Below are 25121 nucleotides of genomic sequence, written 5' to 3' on the forward strand. Positions count from 1 at the left end.
GAGAAGGGCCCACAAGTTGACTGAGTGAGGATGAAAACTTGGCTTTCATAAATTATTTTTGTGTGATTTTCTTTTTTTTTTTTTACTTCTTTCTGCCTTTATTGAGTATTTCTTGACTGCCTTCCATTCAGATTTTGATCAAATATAAAACTCCACATAGAGGCATTTTGCCTAAGTTTTTGCTTGTGTTGTGTCCTGTTATTATAGTCTTTCAGTTTAATTGTTGCCAAGAATCTCCTTAATCTGGTATCCTTTAGTAGAAGAGTTCTTTCCTCTGTAGTGTTTTGGATGGTCCACGGGTACTCTGCACAATGTGGTGATTAAATCCTACTTTTCAAAAGCATTTTTATTAAGTTACTGAAATTGATATGTCCCTACCTTTTCTCGTGATTCTGACACAGACACATTATTTTACAGATGTCCTTCTATAAGTTAGTTACCGAGAGTGTCATTTTTCTAGGTATGTTAATGCCAAGATTTTGCCTTTAAAAGAATGGCTGAAGAAGAATCCAGAAGAGCAATGAGTAACAGGGGAAAGAACAAAAGCCCTTTGATTTGTAAATCAGATTTCATAGTAGAATATACACAACATCTGATGGTTTTATTCTAGTTTTATGATAGTTGACTTCCACTTGGAGATAGCAAGGAAAATGCTGGACTACATTGCCTATTGCCTTTAATGTGGGAAATTAGGGCTTTCTGTGTCTAACATGTACTTGATTTTCTTATTAGCTATCGGTTCAGTTTATTGGTTTTGTTAGAAGTTGTTGTTGCTGTTGTTGAATTGTTGTATGTGACTCTTTGTGACCCTATTGTTAGAAGTAGTTGTTCCTTGAAGACAGTAGATTTGGTTCCACTGTATTCTGTTATCTACTCCTTCACATTGTTTATTTAAAATGTCTTGCTTTTATATTAATTAATTGAACTGAGATATATATGTTGCTTAAAGAGTATTTTATTTAAGCATTTAGGTTTATCTGGTTTTTTGGCTTTTGATAATCTCATCTTAAATATGTTTGACTTGTGTTTATGTGTGTTTAATAGAACGTGTTTGAAAAAGGGTACCCAGAGGTGAACTAAATTGCTCTTGAAACATTTAAAAGACTGTAGATGTTGCTTTAAATAACCTGTATGGGATGTTGACCCCATGCTGTTTTCAGTCTGGCAACAGAATTTTTCTATTAAAGGTTCTGGATTAAAAAGATCAGAAAACAGGAGGCAGAAAGATGGAAGGGTGAGGAAGGTTAGATTTCAGACTTGCATAGGCCATTCCCCAGACTTTGAAGCCTCGCAGAGACCCACAGACATGTGAACCAAGACATTATTTGAACAGCTTGCTTAACAACGGGCTGAATAGTGAACCACATTTTAAACTGACAAAGTTAGCCCATGCTGAGAGTTTTTATTCTTTGCCTTTTGACCTTATTGGATGCCATAAATGAAATATGGTGGTATAGGTTTGAAAAGGCATGAGCTTCTTATTTACACACTCCTGTGCTGGGGGGAAAAATACAAGAGTGAACAAATACATTATATTTAACTCTACCCCTTAACTCAGGCAACAGTAATATAAAGACACTTTGTTTCCAGTGTATAACCCCATTTTGGTATGAGAGCTTCTTTTGTTATTTTTAAATTCTTGTCATTTTATTCAGGTAAGCCACCCAGAAAGGTCAAATCTGGAGAAGTCACTGAGTTTTCTTTTCACTATAAAGAGAATCTGCAAATATCTTGCTTGAGACAAAGTCTATTTTAACTTGGCTTCATGATTTATATTATATGTCTTTTATGAACATCTTCCACTTTGAAATAAGATGTACTAGAGTTTCTGCCAATAAATATGTCCAAGATGTCATTATTTTTCTTATTAAAAAATGCCAGCTATCTGTAACATATAATGACCATAATGAACCTCCACTGTTGGGTAAAAGTAACTGTATGATTATATGAGTGATAATTGCACAGCACTCATTTGTATGTTGGTTGAAAATTCTCTTCTGGCACAGTAAGCTAAGAGATACTATACCTCTTCAACATGAAATGTTTAATTATGCTAGGTACATTCTGTAATAGAAAATTTATTATATAATCCAAATATGATCACTATGTATAGAATTGGGCAGAATTATGAAAAAGCATTATAATTAATATTGTTGCTGTATGTGTGAGTACTATGCTTATAATATATAGTAAAATATAGAAATACAATATGTCCTTGTCTTCATGAAGCTATATTATCAAAAGCAGACACAGGACATCCTGGCTTTAAAAAAGATAGATAACAATACAAAACAGAATATGAAAATGGTATAGAAAACAAGTGTCTTAGGACAATGAAAGGTGCTGAAAATTTGCACATAGTTAGTTATGCCGAGAAAACCTTAGTTTATTTTTCTAAGACTGGTCTGATCATTTTGAACTCTTACCATACCAGGTAGGGGGCATTTCAGACTCACCAGTTAAACATGTCTCAACCTCTTCTCATTTAAACAGTCATGGATAAGTAGGTGAAATTCAACGTCCTATAGATTCTGGCCCAGGTAATACCTGCACTTTCTACCCCAACCATCACCCTTAGCATGGTTGGGTGCATGGGGGGCTTGAGGCATTGTCTCTTGGTATTGTGCTGGCTCACGCGTGGGCACTGGCTGGGACCCACTGAATTGTGTCTAGGTTTGTGTGTGGCAGACAGGCTGCTGCTCTGAACTGTGGGTTTTGCCTTTGGGGGCTTGGCATATCCTCCTGAGGTCTAGCTGACTCACGGTTGATCTCACAGTTGACTAACTTGTCTGATCACTCAGTAGCCAGGGTGCAGAGATGGTTTGAGCTGGAGATGTCTCAGCCAGCGCCGTCAGCTGCCTTCGCCACTTTTCTGATGGAGCGCAGTGGAACTTTGGAATATCTTCCCAAAGGTACCCAGGTTACTTGGATCCCCTCATTGTATCCAACCATTTGGACCTCCCAGCTTGTTCCAGGCACCCTGCGAAATTGTCTGTCCCCCAAAACCCATATAGAAAGCAAAATAAAGCCTCTGTACACTCAGTGCACTCTCATCCAGTCTAACACATCTACATGCTGGGATTTTGAAATAAAGAACATCAAGACATCTTCCTCTATTCCCTTACCTCCACAACTTTCTCTTCCACAGCCCTGCAGTAGTGTTCTACCTTCTTTCCATTACACTGAGTTCTCTCTACCTCTGGTATATAATTAATTCTTAGATCTATTAGCCAGCCTTGGCTCTCAACATGCCAAATGAGAGTGAACGGGTCTGTAAACAACGCTTCCCTTTATCAATTCTGACCTTCATGACTCTTGACTCAAGACTTGATTTTGGTCATCAGAAGCTGAGTGTTATTCTTTCTTTTCTTCCTCTTCTGCTTCCTTGCTTTTTTTCTTTCATTCCTACTAAAGCAGCTTTAATGGCTTCCATACGTTACACAGGTTGTTGCTTTGGGCTCACTAGTGAGCAAATTATATATACAGAAATGTAAACAAGGAAAGCATGTTAAATGTGTCTACCACAAAGAAAAAACAAACAAACAACAGTGAAATAAGAGGGAGAGGGAAAAAAAAATGCATCTTCCGTATTGTGTCCCCTGCAAGGAGATTGGTACAGGTTCAGCAAGATTGTATGTTTGATAAACAAAGAAAACATTAGATATCATTTATTATTGGACCCATTGTGTTAGGAGCATTTAGAGGAAGTGAGCCTAGAATGAAGGGGAATTTGGATGGTTGGCCAAGGGTGTCAACCATACACAACCTCATTTTCAAGGTGATTTTACCAAAACAGTAGTCCAGTGACATGTTTCAAGAGATACAGAACAAATGTATCTGAGGTGGCTACATACCATGTATCCCCCTTGGAGGATACATGTAATATATGTCAGCATGTTAATATTTCAGATAATTCCTGCTGTGTAAGGGACGTATGTCACATCATTTAACCCCGTTGGACATATTTACATAATAATAATAACCCAGAAAACTCTCTTTGACAACCACTGCTCAGGTACAGTGATGAAGCTGGGAATAGTTTTTGGTGGGAACTAACGTAAGAAGAATAGGGCTTTAGCAACTTCATTTCATTTTTATTGAGGACTTACTGTGTCCAAGGCATCCTGAAGTTAATCAGCCTAAAAAGTGTCAAATTGATTCTTTGGGATTTAAAATTTCTCAAAATTGCCACCTTTCTATTGAAGTATAAAATATTAACAGTTTGCTTTATAGTGCAAATAAAACAGTCTGCTTTTATTTGAAATCTCAGGATAATCACAGAATCTCTCAAAGTAATTGCTTATGGTAAATGGTTACTATATTTCCTTGGCTGGGTAGAACTGATGCATTAACAGTGATAGCTATCAATTTTATTCAACATTTTAAACAGATCATTAAGATATTCCAAAATAGTCTTTCATGGTAATATTGTTTAAGCCTTTTTGGTGATCTCTGAAAGGACTTATATGAAATAATACTTGGAGAGGCCTACATTTCATCTTATAATGAATTATCTCCCTTTTTAATTGAAAATGTTACAACTCTTTATGTTAATCGTGATAGAATGCCTCAGAGGACTTTTTTAATTATATTTTTATGACTTGACCAATTTTATGTTTTAATTTTTAATTTCTTTCTCCTTTCTTCATATAGTGTTCTTCTTTTTATGGGCTTTTATCTTCACTGAGTAACCTGGCATATTCAAAGCATCCTACAGTCAATGTCAATGGTCTAGAGCTCCAAATTATTTAAGGGCACTTTATTTGTCAATAATCACTTTGTCTTCATTTTTAAAATGTAGTACATTAAAAAAATAATTACATATTTAAAAATCTTTGTATAACTTGGGAGTTCACTGTAAATTCATGCTTTATCAAAGGTGTTTATTTGGCTATAACTTCTCTAGTTTTTGGGCTTCCCTGATAGCTCAGTTGGTAAAGAATCCACCTACAATGCGGGAGACCTGGGTTCAATCCCTGGGTTGGGAAGATCCCCTGGAGAAGGAAAAGGCTACCCACTCCAGTATTCTGGCCTGGAGAATTCCATAGACAGTCTATGGGGTCACAAAGAGTCAGACACAACTGAATGACTTTCACTTTCACTTTCTCTAGTTTTTGAACTTTTTTCTTTTTCTGTTATTTTGGCCATGTCAGCCATATGGGGCCATTTGGCTATCAGAAATCCAGTCAGGAAAAATAAATGGAAATGAAATATGAAGATAAAGGCTCGCAGGGACAGACTGAAAGGATTTTGCAGTGGTGGGGCTGAAAAGGACCTTAGAGCATCCAGTAGACTTAGAGAAATTTAGTCCATGTTTTATTTACAGTATCAGTTCAGTTCAGTTCAGTCGCTCAGTCGTGTCCGACTCTTTGCGACCCCAAAATCGCAGCACGCCAGGCCTCCCTGTCCATCACCATCTCCCAAGTTCACTCAGACTCACGTCCATTGAGTCCGTGATGCCATCCAGCCATCTCATCCTCAGTCTGTCCCCGTCTCCTCCTGCCCCCAATCCCTCCCTGTATCAGAGTCTTTTCCAATGAGTCAACTCTTCGCATGAGGTGGCCAAAGTACTGGAGCTTCAGCTTTAGCATCATTCCTTCCAAAGAAATCCCAGGGCCGATCTCCTTCAGAATGGACTGGTTGGATCTCCTTGCAGTCCAAGGGACTCTCAAGAGTCTTCTCCAACACCACAGTTCAAAAGCATCAATTCTTCGGTGCTCAGCCTTCTTCATAGTCCAACTCTCACATCCATACATGACCACAGGATAAACCATAGACTTGACTAGATGGACCTTAGTCAGCAAAGTAATGTCTCTGCTTTTGAATATACTATCTAGGTTGGTCATAACTTTTCTTCCAAGGAGTAAACGTCTTTTAATTTCATGGCTGCAGTCACCATCTGCAGTGATTTTGGAGCCCAAAAAAATAAAGTCTGACACTGTTTCCACTGTTTCCCCATCTATTTGCCATGAAGTGATGGGACCAGATGCCATGATCTTCGTTTTCTGAATGTTGAGCTTTAAGCCAACTTTTCACTCTCCTCTTTCACTTTCATCAAGAGGCTTTTCAGTTTCTCTTCACATTCTGCCATAAGGGTGGTGTCATCTGCATATCTGAGGTTATTGATATTTCTCCCGGCAATCTTGATTCCAGCTTGTGTTTCTTCCAGTCCAGCGTTTCTCATGATGTACTCTGCATATAAGTTAAATAAGCAGGGTGCCAATATACAGCCTTGACGTACTCCTTTTCCTATTTGGAACCAGTCTGTTGTTCCATGTCCAGTTCGAGCTGTTGCTTCCTGATCTGCATACAGATTTCTCAAGAGGCAGGTTAGGTGGTCTGGTATTCCCATCTCTCTCAGAATTTTCCACAGTTTCTTGTGATCCACACAGTCAAAGGCTTTGGCATTGTCAATAAAGCAGAAATAGATGTTTTTCTGGAACTCTCTTGTTTTTTCCATGATCCAGCGGATGTTGGCAATTTGATCTCTGGTTCCTCTGCCTTTTCTAAAACAAGCTTGAAAATCAGGGAGGTCATGGTTCACGTATTGCTGAAGCCTGGCTTGGAGAATTTTGAGCATTACTTTATTAGCATGTGAGATAAGTGCAATTGTGCGGTAGTTTGAGCATTCTTTGGCATTGTCTTTCTTTGGGATTGGAATGAAAACTGACCTTTTCCAGTCCTGTGGCCACTGATGGGTTTTCCAAATTTGCTGGCATATTAAGTGCAGCACTTTCACAGCATCATCTTTCAGGATTTGAAACAGCTCAACTGGAATGCCATCACCTCCACTAGCTTTGTTTGTAGTGATGCTTTCTAAGGCCCACTTGACTTCACATTCCAAGATGTCTGGCTCTAGATTAGTGATCACATCATCATGATTATCTGGGTCATGAAGATCTTTTTTGTACAGTTCTTGCGTGTATTCTTGCCACCTCTTCTTAATATCTTCTGCTTCTGTTAGGTCCATACCATTTCTGTCCTTTATCGAGCCCATGTTTGCATGAAATGTTCCCTTGGTATCTCTAATTTTCTTGAAGAGATCTCTAGTCTTTCCCATTCTCTTCTTTTCCTCTATTTCTTTGCATTGATCACTGAAGAAGGCTTTCTTATCTCTTCTTGCTATTCTTTGGAATTCTGCATTCAGATGCTTATATCTTTCCTTTTCTCCTTTGCTTTTCACTTCTCTTCTTTTCACAGCTATTTGTAAGGCCTCCCCAGACAGCCATTTTGCTTTTTTGCATTACTTTTCCATGGGGATGGTCTTGATCCCTGTCTCCTGTGCAATGACACAAACCTTATTGCATAGTTCATCAGGCACTCTATCTATCAGATCTAGACCCTTAAATCTATTTCTCACTTCCACTGTATAATCATAAGGGATTTGATTTAGGTCATCCTTGAATGGTCTAGCGGTTTTCCCTACTTTCTTCAATTTAAGTCTGAATTTGGCAATAAGGAGTTCATGATCTGAGCCACAGTCAGCTCCTGGTCTTGTTTTTGTTGACTGTATAGAGCGTCTCCATCTTTGGCTGCAAAGAATATAATGAATCTGATTTCGGTGTTGACCATCTGGTGATGTCTATGTGTAGAGCCTTCTCTTGTGTTGTTGGAAGAGGGTGTTTGCTATGACCAGTACATTTTCTTGGCAAAACTCTATTAGTCTTTGCCCTGCTTCATTCCACATTCCAAGGCCAAATTTGCCTGTTACTCCAGGTGTTTCTTGACTTCCTACTTTTGCATTCCAGTCCCCTATAATGAAAAGGACATCTTTTTTGGGTGTTAGTTCTTAAAGATCTTCTAGGTCTTCATAAAACCGTTCAACTTCAGTTTCTTCAGTGTAATGAGAATGAAACATTGAAAGGTGAAATGTCTTTTCCAAGTTCAGCCCTATCTATTGGCTCCCAGTTCAGTTCTCTTCCTTTTGCATCAATCAGAGTTTTAAAGAATTTTGAAATTATGTATTTTAATGGGATTTGGGTATGACCTATGGTAATTTCCAATTCTGCTTATTTTTGATTGTTAAAACCAGCTAAAATACAGAACATAAATATAGTTCCAGTCAGCATCATAATCTTCCTTCATTAAGCTAACACAATATATGTTATAGGTAAACACTCTTATTATTTGAATTAAATAATTACATGGATAATATCTTAATTCCCCAAAATGGGTCATAACATACCCCATGGCTTATTTGTCCATCTACACATATGTTTTTGAGCACTCAGTTTTAAGTACAATACATTTTGGTCATTTACGTGCCAAGGAATGACCTATAATCATGATGAAAATTGGGCTTTACATTGCAGTAAATTATCCTCATTTGCTAGAAAAAATTAAAACTTGAATCCACTTTTCTCATAAAACAACTTGAAAGAAAAGGTGATTATATTTTTATTGGTAAACCTTTTGGAAGCTTCATGGATAAAACAGCTTAACACCAGCTTGTAACAGTGTTAAGCTACCAGAGAGACATCTCAGAATGGATCATGACATGCCTTGACACCTGTAACTTACACTATACTTCGGAGGAGTGGATGTGGTCTATGTTTTATTCTTTTTAAAACTGAATTATTTTTATTCAATATAGAAAGTCATGTTTTTATCACCTTACTGTTTTCCATTTCAATTGTATTGAATTCCATTTAATGAGTGAAATGGCCTGTATTTCTAACTTTAAATTTAGAAAGGGCTTTCTGAAAGTGATCAAGTTCATGTTATCAAAATACCAGATTGAAGACAGCAACACTAATCATGAGATATTTGATACCATCTTCATTTCAGGCATGTTCGCGTTTTGAGGGGTTAGCTAGGAGTTTTCCCAGACATGGAGACAATTTTATGAAATCCTAGAGTTATTTAACAGAAGGCTTACAGGTAAATTTTAAAACTTTAAATAACACTGAACAAACATTGCACATGGAATGTTTTAACTCCATAAAGCCTGACTTTAATCATGATATTTAATTCCACTTGTTTGAAATTAACAAAGAGTAAGTTAGAGGTGACTTTATCTTGTTAAATTGTAGATCTTAATTTTGATTGCAATTCACCTGAGAGCACTTAGCACAAGTATTTACCTGAGTTAATTTACACCATTTACACCTCAACTATAATGGATTAAAAATCTACATTTTTATATAAAAACAGTTAAGTCATGTATAAATATTTTATTACTTGTAGATAATATTTCAAGGCAATTGTGTATTTCATTTTTTTGCCCCAATAAACTCCAAAACCTAACGCTTTTGTTTAATATAAAAATTAAGGTTTCAGAATCACCATGGTGATTGTATCCTATGGAAAAATGTATTACCTCATAGATTTTAAATTGCTCAAGGGTACAAAGAAATATTAAAAAGTAATTTCATAGATCATAACAAAGTCAACATTTTATATTGTTTTTCACAAAATTTAAAATTAATTTGAACAGCTAAGTCTATTAACATCAAAGAGTAAATCTATTTCAGTGAAAAATTATTTTCATATGTAAGCTTTTTTATGAAACAATTTTATGAAGAATATTAATGAAAAATTTTTCTTACATATTGAATCATTTACTTATTTGATATGTTTTCTTGGAAAGCAAATACATTTTCCTGATTATGTCCCTCTGAGGAGATATTAAAAAGTCATGTATAATATTTTTGTTTTGCAGCCAGTGATACAGCATTTGTACAGTTATCTCTGAGAATTTCATTCTGGGCGCCTCTGCACTAATGAGATGCTTCTAGGTATAGATACTATCCACTACATGGAGAGCCTGAGCAACAAAACACCTTTGCATTTATACAGTTGAACTTGTTTAATTTTGCAGCCAAATGCACCACCTTCCAGTTCCCACAATCCAATTTTTGTCCCTTTTCAACTGCATTGTTGATGGACAGCGAATTTGTCTTTACCTATTCTTGAGTCTCCTTCTCTACCTTAACCCATCTTATAAGCAGATTTGACTGTGTTTGACGTTCAAAGTGCAGAGAACTTTCATTACCAAGTTAAAGATATAATTGTTATCAGTCATCTAATCAATTATCAAGTGCTACCACCAAGCAGATCACAGATAGTACTGTCCAGATATGCACATTTTAATCAAAAAGGAAAATGTGTGCTTTTCTCCATCATAAAGAGAGTAGGAAATTTTCAAGAAAAAATCCATGTAGACACTTTACCTAAAATTAAAAGAACCACGGTTTTTTGGTTTGGGTATTTGAGATTTTTCTGGTGCCTTTAGTTGAGTTTTGTCTTTTTTCACAACATAAAATTCATAGGTAGTTTTCTTTCTATTAAGAATTCTAGGGAAAAGTTGAAACTCACCTGAATGCCAGGATGAGAGCTGCAGCTCAAAGTTATCTCTTCCCTTCTCCTTCCCTCTGCTCCTCGGTAGATCAGAAGCACAGTTTGGCTATCCTTGACATGGGAAACTATCCAGTTCCTTTCCATAGATTCTCCAGCCCAGTTGTTTTTTTTTTCTTCTCTGACCCACGTGTGATTAGGAATGTCTGGGTCCCTTGGCATATTCCCAGCTGAAGAAAAATTTGACAGTCCTTAAATTCCGCACTAGTGTCTTTGTGAGTTTCCAAGGAATACAAAGCAGACCTTTCCCTGGAGCTTAACTTGGAGAAGTTTCTCCTGTCTGCATCCTTCAATGCACAATTTATGTCTTTGTGGAAGTGCTGAGGGAAGAAGGCCAAGTTTTTCTTTGCTTCTTCCTGCTGCAGTGCAAACTCATTCACAAAGTGTGCCCTACTCTGTCTTAGTTTCCAAGGGCAGAGTCTGGTGGACTTGTTCCAAGTCAGGGGCTACATGATTGTGCTTTCAGGCATTGCTGCTCCTCTGCTTCTGTACCAAAGAACGGCAGATTTAATCTAATTGAATTCCACTGCAGTGATTTACTTACGCCTTGCTCAAGGAGTATTCCCATTACTTAAGTCTGGCATTTGAAGTGAACTATGAATAGTGTTATATATATAATGAGTACTGTTAAGGATACAAGTTCTTACAATGTGTAACCAGTGAATGTTCATTCCTTGTTTCATAGATTTAAATAAATATCAAGAGCCGTAGGTATTACAGTATGTTTTGATGATTTTTGTTGATCCGGTAATAAAAGTGACTGTTGTTGGGCTTTACCCTGATGGGTGACTGTCTTAGCATTGATAGAAATCTCAGAAACAACCCAGGTAATATTAAAACTGGTAAGTTTTGCTCTAGCCTCAAGAAACAAACCAAAACATTGTTACTAATGTATATGCAGGTTAAAAACTATTCGCACCCACGTTAACTTAATCTTTGAAAAGTTTGGTGGTAAACCATGTCCTCCAGGGGAAAGTCTATAATGTACTAGATAAAATAACCATTTAATTAGAAATTAGAATGCTGCAGTTATCTAAAGTTGTAAAATTTATATGAAAGGTAAAAAAGTTTACCTAAAGATTGAATCATGCAAAAATGCCAATATACAACTGTGTTTGATCTGCAAGATGGAAAGATCATGCCTTCAACCTAACAAGCAGGAGTTACACTGTCTAGTAGAATTTTAACTTACTGTGGTAACTATTGTTTAAATTTTAAAGGGTAATGACTGTCACATTATGATTTCACTAATGGAGATTTAGCATATCCTTTATAATTTTCTCTTGGGGGAAACAGAAGGCATTGGATCGCTGTCGTCAATGCCGGGCTTTCTTCTAATTATGTCTCAGTCCCAAATCCCCAAATCCAAAGTGCTAGTCTAGCAATTTGGAATAATTTAAGAGAAAACCAAAGGCCTTCTGAATGTTACATATTTTACAGCTATCTCTCTGAATCAACTGTAACATAAAAATGTGACCCCGATATTAAAACTGAAATAATTGCCTTTGTTGAAGGATCAGAATGAAGTGTCCCTAATTATTAACTCATCGAATTCCTCCTCAGTGCCTTAGGCAGAAGCAGCTCTGGTTTTTGAACAGGTAGAATGCCTCTGTTTTTCTGTCAGAAGAACTGTAGCACTGTAACAAAGCATTTTTAACCTGTAAATCTGTAAAGTGAGCTACAGGATTTGAAAAGCAAAAACACTTCTGAAATATACAGAGTAGCTCACATTCCATGTCTGGGATTAAAGTACGTATGACAAAATAATATCAAGGTCATACTATGAACATTTGGAATATAGAAATATGTTCATAGAAAGACACTATGGGTATTGTTTCTTAAATAATAGCAGATATTGTCATTTTCTGGAAATAGTAGATATGTATACAAATCTAATCACCTGACCCATCTCATTTTTGCATTATGGCTCCAGCTGAATTTTTTGATAGAATTATACATACATTACCACCAGCTGCCTCTTCTTAGTCTTAAGTATAATTCCATTTAGGGACTCTGCTATTGTATCAAAACAGAACAGAAATCCAGTTACATAGTTCAAGAGTCTTCACAACTGGTACTCTTTGATTGTGCATTGTGTGAACCACTCCTCTGGTGAAATCCTTGATTCATCATTGTCTGGTTTTATTTTAGCATCCTTGAATAGCACCTGCCTGAAAGTGACTGCGATAGTTCCAGCTGTATGAGCACTGTGTTACTAGGGCATAAGCAGAGAATTTTATAACTGGGAAGAGCCTCTAACAGTGAGAACAACTGCAGCTCAGAAGGTCACACCCAGTCACACAGCTACTTCCTGGCATGATGAGAGTTCTTTTTGTTCCACCTTAATTCCTTGCCTCACATGTATGTAGGCTTATTTATTTATATTTTTTGGATGTGTTCCATCTTCACTGTGGTGCGAGCTCAGTAGTTGGGGCATGGAATTGATTGCCCCATGGCATGTGGGATCTCAGTTCCTCCACCAAGTATCAAACCCATGTCCCCTGCATTGGAAGGCAGATTCTTAACCACTGGACTGCCAGGGAAGTCTGTGCATGTGGATTGAGGTGCATTCACCAAGTATGAACCCAACAGGGATACCATACCAACTGGGCTACCCTGGTGATTCAGACAATAAAGAATCTGCCTGCAGTGTGGGTTCGATCCCTGGGTTGGGAAGATCCCTTGGAGGAGGACATGGCCACCTAATCCAGTATTCTTGCCTGGAGAATCCCCATGGACAGAGGAGCCTGGCCAGCTACAGTCCATGGGGTTGCAGAGTGGGTCACAACCGAGCGACTAAACACTACACATACCAACTGTCTTCCTATTCCTATGCCAACATGATAAAAATTGATTATAAAAGAATAAATCAAGCAAATGAATCAAAAGAATGAATGTATTCTGACTCCCTAATAGATAGGTTTTCTAAGAAAAGTGAAAGTGAAGTCGTGTCCGACTCTTTGAGACCCGTGGACTGTAGCCCACCAAGCTCCTCCATCCATGGGATTCTCCAGGCAAGAATACTGGAGTGGGTTACCATTTCCTTCTCCAATTCTAAGAAAAGGCAATGTATATTATAAGTTCCTTTAGTACATTTTTAGAGTGAAAATATGAAGGAAGTACATTCCCTGAATTTATGCCCTCAAAATATCTTGTTTTAGTTTTTCAAAAAATCTCGCCAGTGGACTTTTCTGCCTTTCACTCTGCTTAGTTAAAACATCTGGAAATTACAAACTTGGTTGTAGTTCCTCAAAGGAGTTAATAATTCCACTCTGAAGAAACAACATCAAAACAGGTTCAGGATGATTAAAGTGCTTTAAATCCTCTTGGGGGCTATTCACTTATAATTTGTTATTTCTTGGGCTGTCAAAGGCAGCTTTTGTGAATGGGAAATAATTGTTATTTACAGTCTTGTTTGCCTTTGATAGAGGCTTATGTTGCTGCCAAGGTTACTCAGAGTTTGAAAGGGAAGAAGATTCACTTTCCCTTTTTTCTCCATCAGTGGTTTGTCAAATCTGAAATAAAGCAAAGAAAACTCTTTTTATTCTATTAATAAAAAGAGAAGAATGGAAGACAGACTCAGTTGGACTGTGCTCATTTCTAGCGCACGTAACTATGTTATGCCATCAAGTTAATTTGTATAAATGGGCTGGCAATGTGAAAAACTTCATGCTAGAACTTTTAGCCTGGAGTTATTTGATATTTCTGTTGACAGTCTTTGTCCTGGATTAAATCTCAGATTCAAAAAAATAAAGAAAGAAAACAAGAAAAAAAGTAGGTATTCAACAAAGATTTTGAACAGAACTGAGAAAAGCATTTCCATTGTGATGGGTAGGGATACTGTGTGTAATTCACAAATATGACCTATCTCTTAATTATGCAGAGCTCCAGAACTCCTCTTGCCATTGAACTTGACTTCTTTCTCATATAATTTGAAGATATTATATATATTCAAAGGTAGCTTTGTTGGCACATGCAGGTCCCCATGCTTCTACTGCACAGCAGTGAAGCCGTTAGCACACAAGAAGTTGCCTCTCTGCCATATAAAAATTCAATTCAAAGCTCCAGATACAACCTTAATTAAAAGTTCATGGAAACAAATGCTTGTCTATCGGGCCTTACAACTTGCCAAACTCAGGCTCTGCTGAACCATCATCAGAGGGAGCGGATTCTGCAAGCAATGAGCTTCCAGGAAAAATATCTGGCTGCCAGCAACACACATTCTGGGCCGTCATGAAAAACCTGAGAGGAGCCACGTGTTTTCTATAAATTAATTGCTGAAAAACTGCCTCATGTATCAAGACCCTCCTCTGAAATTTCACCTGGAATACACTCCCACTGCCATGTTTAAAAGATATTCAGATTTCCTCCTAGTAATGCATGGATGTGCTCAGTTGCTCAGTCATGTCTATCTCTTTGTGACCCCATGAACTGTAGCCTGCCAGGCTCTTCTGTCCATAGGATTTTCCAGGCAAGAATACTGGAGTGAGTTGCCATTTCCTCTTCCAGGGGATCTTCCTGACCCAGGGACTGAACTCGTATCTCTTGCCTCTCCTGCATTGGCAACCGGATTCTTTACCACTTCACTGCCTTGGAAGCCCAGTAATGCACAAACCTAACCAATTAACATACAGATTCTACATTTCACACCATCATCTGGAGATCTGAATAAATGTACACTCTACAACCAATATTTTCTCCTGCTACTATGGAGATTCCTTTGTTGATTCACTCTCCAGGGCCTGGCCCCTAGTTTGTGCTCAGTAAATAAAGCTGAATGAAAAACATACTCTCATGAAGTGAGCGGTGCTCTTCTTGTAACTGAGGAAATGGCTTAAACTGGTTAAGTATCAGACCCAAGGTCATGTGTCTCTTAAGTGGCATAGATCCGATTTTTAACCTCGGCAATGCAATTCCACACCCCATCTTCTTAAGCAGTGCAGGCTTTACTCCTTACAAAAGACCTTGATTTTCTCAGAATCAAACCACTTGAGTTCCTTTTATTCAGGGTAAACCTAGACTTTGTAGTGCTTGAAGCTTATACAACTTGGGAGATCCTTTTTGAGAAAATATTTATGAAATTCAGAGTATAAGGTTATCAATAAGACCTTGAAAGAGGTCTGTGCGAGTGATGGACCCAAAGCTTATACTAGATTGGTTTCATGTAAACCTGCCTCTGCTCCTCTCACTCAGCCTTTTGGTCCCTAGCCTCAGAACAGCATTTGCTTAGAAAAAGCCATTCCGAGGCAGTGAGATAACCTGGTGGTCCATTTAAACACACATTTTGACCTAAAGTTTTGTTGCATCTTCTTGTAGCAATTTACCCCTAATTTCTGTGTGGTAGGAATGATTGCAAGAGAGATTTTACTCCACGAACTCAGAAAAATTCCTACTGCCTGGCATTTGGGATACAAGGATATGGTTATTAACCTCAAGTGTCATGCAGTCTGCAAGGGCAGAGAGACATGTTAACAGCCTTAATGCAGCGTGATAAAAGCTCTGTGCTGTGTTCTCAGGCACTCAGTCATGTCCGATTCTTTGCCACCTTATGGACTGTAGCCCATCGGGCTCCTCTGTCCATGGGGATTCTCCAGGCAGGAATGCTGGAGTGGGTTGCCATGCCCTCCTTCAGAGGATCTTCCCAACCCAGGGATTGAACCCATTTCCTACACTGCAGGTGGATTCTTTACCATCTAAGCCACCAGGGAAGCCCTGAAAGTATGTAAAATGCTAAAGAAGTCCCACCTGTCTTTAGAAATTGGACTGTTATTCTGCCATCTCCATGGAGCTTTCTCATACTTCATCCCTCACTGGTCTCTGAAGTGATGAGACACTTTAGATCTCTAGTAAAATATCACATACAAAGTTCTATGGCTGTGCCTGGTCTTCCCCACCAGACTGTAAGCTCCTTGAAGGCAGGTAGTTTGCCTTTTGCCGCAGGCTGTCAGGGGTGAGTGCTGAATCACTGTGTGGCTGAATGATGGGTGGATGGATATGAATGGGCTATACCAGTCTTTCTGGACAATATAATCTAAAAACCAGGCAACAGAAGCTGTCACTGAGCATGAAAGATGAGGTCAACTTTTTGTTAGTTTATTGTGTTCTTGAGAATTAAGGACATTTGTATTTTATCCCAAAAGGAATTCATAAAATTAATTTGGTCTATACGTTTTTCCTTAGTAGCTCAGCTGGTAAGGAATCTGCCTGCAATGTAGGAGACCCCAGTTTGATTCCTGGGTTGAAAAAATCTGCTGGAGAAGGGATAGGCTACCCACGCCAGTATTCTTGGGCTTCCCTGGAGGCTCAGCTGAAAGAATCCACCTGCAATGCAGGAGACCTGGGTTCCATCGCTAGGTTGGAAAGATCCCCTGAAGGAGGGAAAGGCTACCCACTCCAGTATTCTGGCCTGGAGAATTCCATGCACTATACAGTCCAGGGAGTCGCGGAGAGTCAGGCACAACTAAGCAACTTTCACTTTCATATGTTTTTTAATTAAGGTACAATTCACATAATATAAAACCAACCACTTTGAAGTGAACAATTTTGAAATTCAGTGCCACCTTTATCTTGTTCCAAAACATTTTCATCACCCCAAAAGGAAACCTACATCTGTTAAGCAGTTACTGCCTACTTCCCTACCCCCACCTTCCAGGCCCTGGTAAGCACTATTCTACTTTCTGCTTCTCTGAGTTTTTCTGTTCTGAATATTTCATGTAAATGGAATCAAAGAACATGTGACACTTTGTGTCTGGTGTCTTTTACTTAGCATAGTATTTTCAAGGTTCATTCATGTTATAGCATATATCGCCACCTAATTCCTTCTGTGGCTGAATAATATTCCGTTGTAGGCATAAAGCATAATTTATCTATCTATTCATCCATTGTTGGGCATTTATGTTGCTTATAACCTTTAGTTATTGTGAATAATGCTGCTATGGACATACATGTCCATGTATTTATTTGAGTCCCTGTCCTTTTTTTTTTTTTTTTAAAACACAGTATGATTATATTTTAATATACAACCAAAATACAAAACACAGTAAATAGACAGCAATAAAATATGGTATTTCATTTGCACTACACTAAGACATTGATATACCAAGGAAAATGAAAAGAAAAATAAAAAAACAGCAAAATGAAATAATGCAAGAGACTGGTAAGGACTAAGCATATATGAAAATGACAGGCTCAACAGTAACAGAAGAAAAGGCAATTTCTTTGTAACATCATATTGCCAAAGAATAAAAATGTAACATTTATACAGTTTTAGGAAATATATCCATATAAACACTTGTAAATAAGATTGATGAAATCCTGTCTATATAATAGAGGAAAATCTATTTTACTTTGGACTTGAAACTATAAATTTTGGGTATCCTTAGTCTTCATAGTTTCATTGGAAATTATTTCAACAAATTAGTTGGATAAATTTACAATTCATATATAAACAGTGCTTACTGCATAGAAAAATCTGTGGCTAGTATATACAGATCCCCCAAAATGCCATGAGTGTTAACTGATCAATAAACCCATAAGAGATGCACAAAATTTCATCAATAAGTAGATAACATAGACAGAGGTGGCAGAATCAGAGGAGGAAAAACAGCATTTAAGAAGTAAAATGTTACACTTAAAATTTTCCATATCCTTTGAAATCTTGAAAATTGTGATTTTTTATGAATCAATTTTAAATTTCCCTGTGATAAATGGAAATTTTAAATATATGCAGTAATACTTTTGGGAGCAATGAAACGAAGCTTTGACATTACAAGGTCCTGAGCATAACAAATTCTTTTCTGTATGTATATCTGTGGTGGGTCACTCAGTCCTGTCTGACTCTTTGTGACCCTTTGGACTGTAGCCAGCCAGGTTCTTCTGTCCATGGGATTTTTCAGGCAAGAATATTGGAATGAGTTGCCATTTTCTTCAGGGAATCTTCCCCACCCAGGGATCGAACCAGTGACTCCTGTGTTTCCTGCACTGCAGATGGATTTTTTTACCTTCTGAGCCACTGGGAAGTCCGTATATATAACTAGGAGTAGTGATTCTATGTTTAAGATTTTTGAGGAAATACCAAATTGTTCTCCACAGTGGGTGCACCATTTTACAATCCCACTAGAGTGTTTTAATTTCTCCACCACTTATTTTAGTTTTATTTTTTAAAATTATAATCATCCTAGGGCAACTGGGATAGATGTTTATATCCAAATGATTCTTCCTATTATTTTAAAGGTATTCAATAGTCCTGACTGTTAATTCACATTCACTTCCAATTTTCAGTTTGAGTCTCAGAATATGAATTCTGTGGTATTTTAAAGCACTTGCTAAGAATCAGTTAAATCACAACAGTATCATATGTAAACAGTATCATATGAGGGTGAGATGTCAGGAGATAAAGAAGGGTGTTCAACCCGTTAAGTTTCTTGAAAAAATGTAATGAAATTTGAAAACGTTATGTGAGAAAAATGAAGCCTTTTAGTCAAATTTCATCTTACTTGTTTAATTTAGTCTTTATTTTCAGACTTATCTGAGAAGTGGGTTTCTGGAGATGAGTTAAAAAATAAATGCAACCAAATCTTGGTTGGACTTCCCAGGTGGTGCTAGTGGTAAAGAGTTCACCTGCCAACACAGGAGATGCAGAGGACGTGGGTTCAAACCCTGGGTTGGGAAGATCCTCTGGAGGAAGACATTGCAACCCTCTCCAGTATTCTTGCCTGGAGAATCCCATGGACAGAGGAGCCTGGCTGGCTGCAGTCCATGGGGTCATAAGAATCGGACACAACTGAGCATCTGAGCACCACCACCACATCTTGCTTATCTAAATTGTATATTTTTAAAAATTTTAAGTTTATTTTTAAATTGAAGGATAATTGCTTTACAGAATTGTGTTGGTTTCTGCCAGACATCAACATGAATCAGCCATAGGGGTACATATGTCCTCTCCCTCTTGAATCTTCCTCCCATCTCCCTCTCCATCCCACCCCTCTAGGTTGTCACAGAGCCCCAGTTTGAGTTCCCTGAGTCATACAGCAAATTCCCATTGACTATCTGTTTTACACACAGTAATGTAAGTTTCCATGTTATTCTCTCCATCCATAAGTTGTATTTTATCATCAACAAATACTGCTTCAAAGTTACTGACTCGTGTTCTTAGTCAAATGCTTGGGTGTCTTACACCCTTTGGCTTACTCCTCTTTTTACACATAGAACATAACATTTGGAGACCAAGCATCTCTAGTTGCATCCTTTTGTCCAGTCTGTCTTTGAGAAGTTACAAACTAAGAGTTAATCTGAGAACTGGACTATCTGAAAATCTGAATGATGATGAGGGTGTTTACAGGGGACCACTATCTTGAATTTAAAATCATAGATTCTTATAACCTTAGAGTTGTAAGGAAGCCTTGGAGTCAATGATTTAAAACAGATACATTACTAGAACCTTTTCCCACATCTTTTCATCCCAAGGAAATATTAAGCAGAGCCCTTACATTAAGCAAACAAAAGAAGACCAGGAACCAAAGCAATTCAACAACAAACAGAAATAGTCTTGCTGTGGTTAGTCGGGGCTGGAGGCTGGCACTCTGATGCTACTGAATGGACTGACCATCCTAATTCTATCCTTCTCCCCACCCCAGCGCTTCTGTGGACCCTCCTCAGATGCTGCAGAACACGATCTGGAAACACCTCACTCCTCGGTGGCAGAATTCAGCTGCTGTTTGAACAGTTTAAGTGACCAGGAGCTCTCTCCCTCAGCTGCTGCTACTGCCAAGTCGCTTCAGTCATGTCCGACTCTGTGTGACCCCATAGACGGCAGCCCACCAGGCTCCCCCATCCCTGGGATTCTCCAGGCAAGAACGCTGGAGTGGGTTGCCATCTCCTTCTCCAATCAGAGGAGGCATCTCTTCTGTCTGTGAACATGTTAGAGTAGAAGAGGGCTTCCCAGGCGGCACTAGTGGTAATGAAATCCTCCTGCCAGTGCAGGAGACACAGGAGACTCAGGTTCGATCCTTGGGTTGGGAAGATCCCCTGGAGGAGGAAATGGCAACCCACTCCAGTATTCTTGCCTGGGAAATCCCAAGGACAGTAGAAAATGAGAAAGAAATCGGATACATTGATCCCAACTTTGTCCCTTAACTTTAGTCTATTGGCTATTGTCTTAGTCTTTGCAACTCAAAAATCTCTCTTCCAGATCTTGATTTGTAAAGTTAGGTGTAATGTCTTCTTTTTCTAGTCTAAGTATCCCATTTATTCCCACTTCTCTAGAAACAAGGTCATTTCCAGGCCACTGCTACCCTCAACATTTGTGCCTGGAATTGTTCCAGCTCACCCTGGATATACCATTCCAGGTATAGACTGGCCAGTAATAGATACATTGGTGGACACCTCTTTCCCCAGTGCTCTTAAGGCTGGACTTTTACTGCTGAAACCTAAGACGGTACATTTTTGGCAGTGCAATTTCACTATTGGCACAAAGAAAGCTTGCAGTCAATAGAAAACAGATCTTCTCCATAAGAACTGATGATTTTCCAGTTCCCTTAAACCCCTAACAGGTTATGTGTTGTAGTGAATTTATAGACTATTTGGAGAATAGTCACTTAAACACAGTGAAACATTTTAGGACTGGGACTTCCCTGGTGGCTAAGTTGGTAAAGAATCTACCTGCAATGCAAGAGATCGGGTTCGATCCCTGGATCAAGAAGACTCCCTGGAGAAGTGGCAACCCACTCCATTATTCTTGCCTGGGGAATCCCATCAACAGAGGAGCCTGGCCAGCTACAGACCATGGGGTCGCAAGAGTCAGATGTGACTTAGCAACTGAACCACCACCACCAACGTTTTAGGATATAAAATATTTTTCTGGTTCTCAACTATTGAGAGTTATTAATTTGGCCATCCTGTAGGATTAAAAGAAATTGAGATGTAACATATTTTTCAATGCAATAAATATAAGAAAGCTGAGGCCCAAAGACCCAGAATGATGAGCAAATATTTGTCCAGCCAATAATGGCAGTGTGATCATAAGCCACAGTTTGCCCAAAGCAGTTGCAATTTATGCAGGCTGTCCTAGCTACATAGTCAGTGAACTTTTTTTTCCAGAAATACATAAATGTCTAGGTTTGGACAACAATTTCAATAATCACCTGAAGTATCGGCTCTTTATGCTGAATTACACTGGCTCCTTGCACTAACCCTGGTCCCCTTTGCATCTACATGGGATAGTGATGAAGAGTGGTCAGAGAACTGAGATTACGTTTTCTTCATAGATTCGGGCATCAGAAAACCATCCCAATCCACAGAAATTTGTCTTGAATGACATCCACTGCTGACATGTCCAACTGAGATGTTCTTCTATACAGGGTCCTCAATAGATTATGGAAGGATTTCTAACAATACATTTTTGGCCATAGAAGATGTTTGGAGCCAAAGTAAAGTCAAGCCTAAGTTAAGGTTTAAGAAGCCAGACCTTGATAACTCCAGACCTTCCCTTCTTTGAAGATGTAAAAGTCGAATGCTCTGTAAAGAGTGAGAAATTAGTTTAAAAGTAGGAAAGTAGAATTCTGCCACCTTTTTCAGCTCACTCCTATAAGCCAAAAATATTTAAGGTATTTCAGGAAGTGTTTTGAAGTATATTTTTAGGATTCATAGAAGATTACCATGTGTATGTATGGCAAATGAGATGTAATTGTATTCTTGGTTATTCATAAGTGCTTGCAGTATTTAGAGTCACTGCTAATAACAGTAAAATGGTATAAAAATAACAGTATTTGTTAACTGCTAGAACCTGGGTACCAGATCTTTACAAAACATTTTAGTACATAATATACAACAGTGATCTAGTCAAGTAGCTTGAAAAGATAGTGACAATAATAAATGTAAACTATTAATATTATTGTTTGGGGCATCTGTTAAGTTGTATTAGGCCTGAGTTCTTTCATGAGAATGTGTGAGCTCTCATCAATCACCCATCATTCCCCAAGGCAACAGATCATAATGGCTGTTTCTCTTTTAGGACAATGCCAGGCTTAACGAATTTAAGTCCCGCTAGTGGCAGTAAAGCTAAGTACTCTCAGGGGAAAAATGGAGCAGTTCTCTGACTTTTTTCTTTTCTGTAGTAACATTAAAAATAGTCACCAAACAATTGACTTTGATGTGTCAGCTTCCAAAGCATCATTAAAAAGATTTCCTATAATCACTTTTTAAAATTCCTCATGAGAAGCTTATTTATGATTTAAGTCTGTATTTTATACAGACTTCTCTCTGAAGACATCCAACGGGTCATTTTATGTAGGTGTGTGTGAGTTCACGTGTGAGCATGTGTGTCTGTGTGTCTCTTTTGTTCCTCGTGATAAAATTACAGATTTTTTAAAAAGAACTAGAAGGAATTTTATCAAGGTAATGGAACTACTTAGTTGATCCCATGTAGATATTTTCAGGACATTTGAGACTTATGTCTTGTTTATATGTCTCAAAGCCTAAGCCTTATAGACATGCATTGGCTCATATCTTCTAGATACAGAGTTTCGTATGTTGTACACATATAGAGGCCTATAGAGGGCTTCCCAGATGGCACTAGTGGTTATAAACCCACCTGTCAATGCAGGAGAAATAAGAGATGAGGGTTCTATCCCTGGGTCAGGAAGATCCCCAGAGGAGGGCATGGCAACTCACTCCATTGTCTTCGCCTGGAGAATCCCATGGACAGAGGAGCCTGGCAGACAACAGTCCATTGGATCTCAAAAAGTTGGATATGATGAAAGCAACTTAGCATGCATGCACGCAAAGGCCTGTATCTTATAAACGCAGAGCTTTGTACCTTATAGACACATGGGCCTACACTTTGTGGACATTTACTGGCTATAACTTTTAGACTCTTAGGAATCTAGACTGTATAGACACATACAGGCCTAAAAGCATATGGACTTATAGGGATTTCCCTGGTGGTCCAGTGGTTAAGGCAGCATACTTCCAATGCAAGGATTGTGGGTTCAATTCTTGATCAGAAACTAAGATCCCACATGCCATGCAGTACAGTCAAAGGAAAAAAAAAAAAAGCATATAGACTTATATAGAGGCCTATTACATATAGGCCTATATAACTATAGACCCATATAAGCCTAGTATAGAAACATAGAGGCCTATACTTAGTTGCAGGTGACTAAAAATTCCTTAATGAGTATTTTAAAGGCCTAAGCACACACAGTTAAGATGTCCTAATAATCACAGAATCTTCAAACTTCAAGATTTATTTATTACTCTGGGCTCTCCTGTACAAACATTTGATGGACAAGGAAACTGAGAATCTAGGTAATTTATACTAAACTCACAGATCTCATCCACAGGGATAAGATGCGAAGTATTCTGATTTAAGGACGTTGCAGATGTTCTTTGTGTATAACCATAACTGTATATTATATATTAAGAGAGCTTTTCAACCAGAAATCCCCTTCAGATATACATTCTGTGTTGAAAGAACATTGATCCATGTTAACTGATCATGTTTATTTCACCAAATCAGGCTCCAAATTTAGCACATCATTTTTATGCAATGTTTTTTATTTTTCTAAACCTCCCTCATGTTATGTTCCTTTTATATGCATATATTGACAAATCTATGACAGTATCAAAATGAGGTCTCTGAGATATTCTAAAGCATCCTGATATTTTTACAGTTAATATGTTTCACTTAAAACATCACCAAAGCAGGCTGTTACCAGCTTGTAATTTATTTAAATTGCTATTGACTTCATTTCCATTTCTGTAGTCTGTTGCTTAGCATTTCAGAGACAGGAAAAAAAATGAATTCAGAATACGCAATATAATTTTTTTTGAAAATATGTGTTCAACCTTGTTAGACCTGTAAGTAACAACTAGTTTCAAAAATCAAAAATAACTAAAGACACCTAATATTAAGCTGGATACCTTCTTTTCAAAATGAGATGAACATTTTCAGAAAGGCTGTGATGGACATTGGAAGCTGCCAAGTAAGCTAATATAGGCTGGGTCTTGTATGGAGTATTGATTCAGATGTCATAATTAAATGAGCTTGAGACTGAGCTCAGATAGAAACTGTTTGGAAAGATGGATAAAGAGTCAGGAAGAGAGATGAGTTAGAGTCTCTTTCTCTAATGGTACTTGTCAGAATTTCAAGGGTGAGAGATTCTATCAATTGGAACGAGAACGGTGTGGGTGTGATGGGCTTTGGCTCCTTATCAATTCTCTCCCTTCTAAGAGAGCATGTGTGTGACATCTGTGATTTACTTCCGATCTACCAGTCTGGTGAGCATGAGTCTTGAGTTTGCTGCCAAATTACTGTACTCGTCTCCATGCTAAAAGGCTGCTGTCACGTTTAAGACTGTCAGAAATTCAGATCCTTCCCGCGGGTGATCCCAGAGAACACATAGAGTAGGGACTCTTTTGCGTATGGAGAAAAATGTGTGGAAGTTATGCTGTTGCAAATCAACTTATTTTATACCAAATTAGCCCTCCCAATTTCTGTATATATGGTTTAAACAATACTATAACTGTATCAATGGAAATATAAAATGTAAAGACAAATTGTCCTATAACCTCAATACCCCCCAAAAAAATAAATGCTACTTCCCCAGTCTCTGTCCATTGGCACGATATAATATAAACTTTTACATTTAGAAAAATTTTCTGATTATCAGCAATTCATTCCCATAAGTGGATTTCCTCCCAAAGTGGAGAGGAAGGCATATTCTTGGTTGACTGAAAAAGGAAGTGCTCTAGCATGTATGACACAA

This window comes from Capricornis sumatraensis, chromosome 13 (assembly GCF_032405125.1).
Source record: "Capricornis sumatraensis isolate serow.1 chromosome 13, serow.2, whole genome shotgun sequence".
Lineage (NCBI taxonomy): Eukaryota > Metazoa > Chordata > Mammalia > Artiodactyla > Bovidae > Capricornis > Capricornis sumatraensis.